The sequence below is a fragment of the Anas acuta genome, chromosome 3 (assembly GCF_963932015.1).
Source record: "Anas acuta chromosome 3, bAnaAcu1.1, whole genome shotgun sequence".
NCBI lineage: Eukaryota > Metazoa > Chordata > Aves > Anseriformes > Anatidae > Anas > Anas acuta.
Window position 1 is genome coordinate 77,895,547 of NC_088981.1, and position 8,951 is coordinate 77,904,497.

General features: G+C 34.9%; 1 long non-coding RNA gene across 1 annotated transcript; it reads right to left on the bottom strand.

Annotated features, from left to right (window-relative positions):
• Window positions 1-1,315: 1,315 nt before the first annotated feature.
• Window positions 1,316-8,472, bottom strand: LOC137853052 (uncharacterized). The gene is made up of 3 exons (XR_011094196.1): window positions 8,305-8,472; window positions 2,830-2,940; window positions 1,316-1,528 (listed from the first exon to the last, which is right to left on the bottom strand). It is a non-coding gene; the product is annotated as an uncharacterized lncRNA (long non-coding RNA).
• Window positions 8,473-8,951: the final 479 nt, after the last annotated feature.

An 8,951-nucleotide genomic window follows, 5' to 3' on the forward strand; every position in this document is an offset into this window, starting at 1 on the left:
CTTCAATTGCTTCAGAATCCTCTGGGGGGGGGAAGAAAAAAAAAAAAAAAAAAAAAACTCTTTCTTGATAGAGGGTTGAATGTACATTCAAAGGTAGCTTCAGCTGAGCAAGTGCCCAGCTAATCCCCTTAGTACACAAGGACAAGGCTGCCACCAGCTCTAATTGATTCTGAAATGAATCTGTATAGAAAATTAGAAGGTTTGGATTCCCATGTGAGCTTCAATAAAGAGCCAGAATGTAAGCCTGACAGCTGAATGGATTCAGAAATGAAAATCTGATAAGCGGCTTAAAATTGTACTTAAGTCTAGAAATGATTTGAATGCTCTTATTAATGGCACATTGTATATTGTCACCTAGTTAATTATCTCTGAAGATGAGTCCTTGCAGAGGAGAAGATATGCCAACCTTTCACAGCCTTTCCTCATCACATATTTATTAAATTCCACCCTACTCGCCAGTAGCTGGAAGGCAGAAAGAAAGGATTAGGCAACTGCAGTTCCTCTGTGGCTGTCAGTTCACTGTGCCAAACTTCAAATATGAACTGTTGCATGTACTGTCACAGACATTTTCTTTACATCTTAATTTGCAAATGAGAAACTGACATTTGTTAAGCCTTGTATTTGCACACATGAAAAGCAAATGCTGTCACTGCTGGCTATTTTGTTTATCCCTTTGGAGATAGTGTATGGTTTATTTACAATTTTTTTTTTTTTTTCCTTTTTCTTTTAACTAACCAAGGTAGTCATGGAGCTACATGGCCTCATATTTTATTCAGGACACCTACCTGCAGTTTATGAAGCATGCCCTGCATGTGAGAGTTTTTTGAACCAGTATCTTTAAATCTACTTTCACTTCAGTGCCTTACAGTTTTTTGATGTTTCTATTTAGTGTGTTTCATGCAGATGGGTAGATGAATTTTTTGTGTGTACACATACTCCCACCCCCCTTCTCCTCAACCCCCCATGTGTGTTTCATATGTGTTTATCTGCATTATCTGCATATCTTTTAGAAGTGAAGGGATAGAAAGATGGTGTTAGAAGCAAAGCAGCCAGTTTTATCCATTATATTAGCATAAGTCACTATACAACATAAACTGGAAAAGAAATGAAGATGGAAGAAGAAATTAAATGAAATGTTCATTAGAAAATGTATCACTGAAAGAAGTAAATGATATAAGAGACAACACCACAGCTATGCAGAATCACTGTCTTTGATATCCAATAAAATGTCTGAGGAATTGAGTAGATTTTGAAATTATCATAGCATCATAGAATCATTAAGGTTACAAAAGACCTCCAAGATCATCTGGTCCCACTATTCCCCTACCATCAATATCACCCAGTAAACCATGTCCCTAAGCACCATGTCCAACCTTTCCTTAAACACCTCCAGGGACGGTGACTCCATCACTTCCCTGGGCAACCCATTCCAATACCTACCCACTCTTTCTGAGAAGAAATGTCTCATAATTTCTAACTGGAACCTCCCCTTGCACATCTTGAAGTCATTCCCTCTTGACCTAGTTATCTGAGAGAAGAGATATCGTCAGACACAAAACAGAAACAATGGGAATCATGCTGGCCAATACTTTAAATTCAGTGCAGAAACCTTGACATACACCTGAGATTTCATCTCTGTTACAAAGTTTTTTTGTTTGTTTGTTTGTTTGCTTGCTTGCTTTTTTTTTTTTGTGTGTGTGTGTTTTTGTTTTGATTTGTTTTGTTTCCCTCCTCCTTTTCTTTGTCATGTTCAGCAAGGGTCAAGTTAGGAAATTAGGAACTAGAACAAAAGCAGCTCACAGTCGTAACAGACACTATATCTTCTTCATATGGAGGGTTAAGTAAGCCACAGTTGGTGACTGCTGAGCTTCTGGCTAGCAAATGGCAACAGACTTAATCAACTCTCAGACTGGCTGACTGTAAATAGCAGATAAAATGTAATTAAACAATATTCATGTAACTTGAGTCAAAGCCCAAGAAATTTAGTGGATCCATTGTTATTATTATTAACTTTAATGAGCTTCATATTTGTACCTAAGCAAAAATGTTATGAACAAAATTATTTCTGAATTAGACTGATTCCAATTCAGTTTGCAAAGTGCCTTGAGATCTTGTGAACATCAGGAAGAACTTGTATGAGATTTCTTATCAAACTATCACCAGGGGTAACTGTTAGGACTTAAAAATGACTTTTGTGTTGTCTTACCACTGCATAAGCATGAACTAAAATAGTCCTTTCAGTACTCAGTGAGATATGGTAGTGTTATTCTCTATATTTTATTGCTAGAAAATTTGCTAAATGTGTTTTCTTTAAAAGAAGAAAAAAATGTGCCTGACATATATGTCAGAGGCATAAAATAAATTGAGGGAAACAGAAACTCTGAGCTGTTTACATGTGCATACACATATATGTAATACTTTGGATGAATATCATTATAATTCTGTGGTAGACAAATGACTACAAGGCAGTTTTAAATTAGGTGTATATCAAATTAAATTATATCAACTTTATGTAGAAACCAGTTCTGTAAAGACTTACTGATGTGCCATTTTATATGACAAGTAACATCTAGATTTAATCATGGAAGATTCACAACAAGTGCACTGTTTGTGGAGAACTGTGTCAATCAAGAATCTAAAATACAAAAAGTTAGTTTTGATTTAAAACCCTAGTCCTCTGAGGAATTTATGCCTCTATTTCTTATCTGTAAAAATACATTGGAGTTAAGTGGCATACCATGGAAATGTATTTTATTCCTTTAAAAAAATTGGAAGAACAAACAGCAATCCTATGCTCTATATACGAATTCAGTGGCTAAAATATTTTACCAAACTTGGAAACTGGAAAACTGGAAGACGACATGCTTCATCACACTTCATGATTCAATCTCTATGTGGTTCCAGCACAAACTTCCATTCTTTTATGAAAGTGATGTGACACTGCAAATATAAAATAAATAAGTAAAGTCTTTTTGTTTGTTTGTTTGTTTTTAATTAGAGAAACAAGAGGAAATGTCTCTGCAGTGTGTTTCTCATTGATAGGATGAGGTTCTGGAAAAAAGTTTCTGTGGACACTGAATTTTGAAATAGGCTTTTCAGTTTGGCTTAAGAGCACTGTTGTCCAGTTTGTACAGGAGGGGAGGATCTAACTTCTGAACACAGCTCCAAAAGCATTATCTGTATTCTATAGAAACCAAAGCATGGACCTATGAGTGGGAGACCAGACTATGCATTTTATCCAATGATTGCTTCATTTGGAATTCATTAGAAGGTCTGTGCTGTAGACATAACAGAAATTCTTGATATGCCCCAAACCTGAATGTTAGGCAGTTATGGACTTTTATCTTATGTAAAGAGTTAGTAATACACACAGAGGAAGGTAAAGAGCTGGGAATGTACTGTAGTTAGTGATGTAAGTGTAAGAAATGTAAGGACTAAGTGTTTTATACCAGTCTTGTCTTGAACTTGCTTTATTAACTCTCCAAAGAAAATCTTTCAGAACTATGTACCTTGATGGGGATACAGGAATTCTTTCTTCACAGACTCTTTTGCATGACTGTAAGTCTACATCAGGATTTTACTCTCTCTATTAGAAATAAAAACTGTCCAAAAAAGCTATTAAAAAAAAAACAAAAAACATTCTGATATATATATTGACTACCTCTTTTACTTTTTCCCCAATTTTTGCACCTATTTTTGTGTCTAAATAATAAGAATAATAAAAACAACAACAACACTGAACAAACAAACAAAAACACCACTCACCAAACCAAACCAAACCAAACCAAACCAAACCAAACCAAACCAAACCAAACCAAACCAAACCAAACCAAACCAAACCAAACCAAACCAAACCAAACCAGTAGCGAACAACGAGACAAACAAAAGCACTTTTGGTAGAGACATTAGGTAATTAGTTTTAAATCCTTAGTATGGAGCAGAGCCTTAACTTAGCTTATTTTTTTTTATTTTTTTTTTTTAGGATAACTGACAAATTTATTTGTTTGGCAGAAATCTTTCCTTTGTTTCTCTCTCCCACTATTTTTGGTTTGTTCTCTTTCCACAGATATCCTCCACGTTTCGTGTCAAACAGGATCTTCTGACAATCTTTCAGAAGGATATTGTAACAAATACAGGGCTAAGGAGGGAGTTCTGAGGTTTTAGATGGCGTCAAAAACGTGTCCAAATGGATGCTACAGAAAGTGTCTGTGACTTGTATTTAGGAAATGCTCAGTTCATCGTCTTTTAGTTTATCTTTGCAGTGAAGAAAAATGTACAAAAGAGCTTTTTTTTTTTTTTTTTTTAATGTAAAATGTTTCAAGGCAGCTGTGATGACAGGTTTCCCTCATTTTCTCATGTATTCCTGAGACTGTCTACCCTTTCTAGCTCCTGCTTTTTAAAGGAAATATAGTATAGTATATAGTGTATAGTATATAGTATAGAATTTTCTTTTCTACATAACCACACAGAAGTTAATATTAAGTTTATTGGTAACTAAACTTGATATCCTTATTTTCTGAAGAGTTTTTTTAGTTTAAATTTTAAAACAAATGGTCAGTAAGAACATTGGAGAGAAAAAAGAAATAATAGTCCTACTTATCATTTTTAACTTTTCACCCATATATTATTTGTTTATGTTATCTTACTATGTAAGGGCAGTGATTAGATAAAAAGCTGTTACAAGAAACTTCAACGATTTAATAATAATATAAATAAATGAGTGTTGATGAAAAAAGGAAGGCAATAAAGAAGTTACTTTTAAGCATGGTCACAGATAAAATGGGGGAGAGTTTACTGGTATCTCAGCCAGGTGATTAAGGGTTTACCTAATCTTACAAGTATCAGACAGATAAGATTGGTCCTATTTCCACCTATCTTTACGAAGCTGGGTCCTACAGCATGAGCAGAGTTTTCTGAGCACAGAATTCACATAACAAAGATTGTTGAAGGTTCATATGATACAAAGTAAAAATTATTAAAGAGAAAGAAGTTTTGAGTAGAAATGGAGATTTTAATTTTGTATTTAATTTCTGTTACTGTATATGGTGTTTCATTGTCATTGATTTTGTTCATTTTTATTTGGATATTTTTTGTTTGTTTTTGCTTTTTTATTATTATTACTTTTAATTTTATTTTTACGACCTCTATCAATGTTGACCTCTATCAATGTTGCCCAGCCTTCACAGAATGACAGAATCACACAGTGTTTGAAGTTGGAAGGGACCCCTGGAGGTCATCTGGTTCAATGCCCCTGCTCAAGCAGGGACACCTGGAGCAGATTACCCAGGACCATGTCCAGACAGCCTTTGAAGGTCTGTGTGGAAGGAGACTCCATGACCTCTTTGGGCAACCCGGGCGAGTGCTCAATCACCTGAACAGGAAAGAAGTATTTCCTGCTGAATGGATTGAACCTCCTATGCTCTAGTTTTTGCCCATTGTCTCTTGTCCAGGTGCACCAATGAAAATAACGTCTCCATCTTCTTTGCACCTTCCCATCAGGTGTTTATATACATCAACAAAATCGGCTCTAAGACTTCTCTTCTCCAGGCTGAACAATCCTGTCTCTCTCAGCCTTTCCTCATAGGAGAGATGCTCCAGTCTCTTCATTATCTTCATATCCCTTTGATGTCCATGTCTCTCTTGGTCTCTCTTGTTCTGGGGAGTACAGGACTGGGCACAGCACTCCAGGTATGTCCTCACCAGTGTTGAGTAGATGGGAAGGATCACCTCCCTCAGTCTCCTGGTGATACTTTGTCTAATGCAGCCCAAGATACCACTAGCCTTCTTAGAGACAAAGGCATATTTCTCATTTGTGTTCAACTGGAGTCCACCAGGACCACCAGATACTTCAGTCCAGTCTTATTAGAATCTTGTTTTTAATATTCTACTGAACTTGCTGAAAATAATACTTCGCTTTTGGAGAATTTCAGTTATTTTACAGGGAAAACTTGCTGAAAGGTACAGGTTCACAAATCTGTCCCTTAAAAACTACAAGCTTTAATAAATTTTAATGTTTTAAATGTGATTAGTAGTGGCTGAGCTTTTGTTTGTTTGTTTGTTTGTTTGTTTTGTCGTTTGCTGTAGTTTTTTGAAAATATTTAAATTGAAAAATCTTATAAGGATCACAGAAAACTCTAATTAAATAAATTCTCATTGTTTCTGAGTATAGGAAATTTTTAAAACTATGTTTTAGTCAAAATAACCATGGAATCAAATGACAATTTCATATTTCACCTAGCTTGCCAGTCATCTCCTCCCTCTTAGAAACATCTTTCTCATTTACCACCACCTTCACATCAATACTTTCAATAAAGTATGTCAGAGGGAGTAACCTTAAGCAGAAGACTAAGAAGAAGTAGGAGCAACAAAAACCACTTTTTTTTTTTTTTTTTTTTTTTTTTTTTTTTTTTTTTTCGGCTGATGACAACAGCCTGCCTGGCTTTCCAAGGCTTCCATATATACAAAGTGGGCAGCACATACAACGCCTGTTTAATGCTGCAAAAATTTTGATGCTTCAGCATACACCTGGTTGGAGGGAGCACTTATTCTAACAGATGTCTTAACACAGTAGGAAAAGGGTAATGAATGACAGTATACACATTATTTTACTGTGGAAATCTAAATAAAAATAACCAGTTTGTGTGTGAAGTTTGAACCTTCTCTGAGGGAACCTCTCATTCTTCTGAGAGAAGAATTCATATCAGTTTTCCTAGACATCTATATTACACTGAGATAAATTGCTTTCTGGAGATCCTTGTTTTTCCTTCCTGATTTTAAAGCCTTGAATGACTCATTAAGAAATAATTTATTTTTTGGCCCTAAGATATGAAGGGACTCAGCACAATGCTAAATCTTTCTAACATTTCATGAAAAGCACAATAACTCTTTGATAACTTGAAGAAACAGTTATATATTGCAGCATATATTGAAAACGGGGTATGTTCGACGTTAACCCTGCTTGAAACCTCAAAATTCCTAAAGCAACCAAGAAATGCATTCTGTATCATAGGGGTTGACCTAAATCCATGAGCAAAATTTGAAGTCCTTCTTGCTCTTAAATAAACACTTAAATGGATCCTTTCTTTCGAACAGAAGAAAAAGTAAGCAAGATAAAGGCAACAAGAAATTTTCTGATGCTATGTCATCACCATATTTCAGTGACTTCAGGATTTTTCAAGGCTGCCTGCAGAACAGACTGTTCAACATGACACGGACTGTCAGTTGCAAAGAGGAACTAGTAGGCTGAAGAAGAAAGTCAAACCTGTCAGTATCATGCTGAGGTGGATTGGAAAGAAAGATGCACAAGGGAGTATATATGTGCAGGTTTTCTAGCTAGAGTTGTTCTTAGATTGAATTATTTGGTGTGATTGGATTGGAGTTTGGTAAAGATTTCATTTTGCATTCATGGTTGAATAAATGAAGTGTGTAGCATATCCATCCACTGCAGTCTTTTTTATTCTTATTCTTATTTTTAGTTATTTTTAATCTGGACTCTAAGAAATAGTCTATAACTATTTCCTTAAAAAAAAATAATTAAAAAATTGCATCATATCTGAACATTCATAAATTCATAAATTACAGTCCTTAAACTAATTGCTCACTGGTGTCTGCACTAGCAATGAGGATCAATTATATTCTCATCATTTCCTTATTTTACAAGTGGGGGGAAAAACAAACAACAACAACAACAACAAAACACACACACACACTAGGCAACAAGTAAGATTTTCCAAAATAGAAATGACAGTCATCTAGGTCCCATTTAAAATGAACAATAGAAAGGAAGCCAGGCTTCTCCTTTACACTTCAGATTATCTTTGCATGACACATAGGAGTCACATAGGAAGTTGAGGAAGAACCTGCTGAATAAACTATCTGTTTTAGCTCTCACTTCTCACATTAACCACAAGAAAATCCTCCCATCTTTGAAGAAGGCAGGAATATTGTCCCACAATTTCTGTTCAGATTTATTTAAGATCAGTAAAACATTGACTGTGAGCTAAAACAGGTTGAAAAGAAAGAGTAAAATCTTTTGTGAAGCAATGATGCATGACATATAACATAAATCTCTGAGTATTGAAGACTAGAGGTTCATTCCATTCCTGGTTATATAAAAGTAAAATACTATTATCATGGCAAAGAAGAAAAAAAAATATTTTTGTGTTCTTGTTTTGTTGTTGTTACGTTTCTTTAAATAAACCAAGATATAACTAATAAGATAATATCTTTTAATATATCTTTCAATTTTTCAAAAAGATAGAAGTAAACAATTTGACTCCCCCTTCACTATAATCACCACCTTACCTGTTCATCAAAAGGATGTGGATAGTTTGACTACGATCTCTCCACCATCTTGCTTAGCATTTTTGCACAGTATAGTCTTTTGGAAGATGAAATGTTTGACATCTCTCATAGGAAATACTGCACTTATTTTGACAGTGCTATAACTAGCATGTCTTTTTTACCAGGCATACTGTCTGGAAGGGAAAATAGAAATAACAACACGTTGGCTTTTATGTTTGTTGCTATGGCTAAACTGCATAGCAACAAGATTTAGGACATTTGCCTGTATTTGGGAAAAAAAAAAAGTGAAAATTTAGCTTTCCGCATCTAGTGCGTAACATGCACATCATATCCGGATAATGACCTCACTTTTTTCTCATACTTTTCAACAAGTGAGTTAGATGGATCTTAACTTTTCAGAAGGTTAGTTAAGCAAAAGGTTAATTTAATTTAACTAGTCGGTGGGAAATGCTGCTTTATATGAATTAAGCAACTATTTTTGTACAAAGAAAGAAAGAGAGGGAAACTGGTGAAACTCTTGAGTCTGTCTCTCTTTTGAGAGCTCAAATTTCCAGCTATAATATACTTCCAATATTCCAATATTTATTTATTTTTTTTTTTTCTCCAGACCTTTACTTGAGAGCTCTACCAAAATTTACTATTCTATG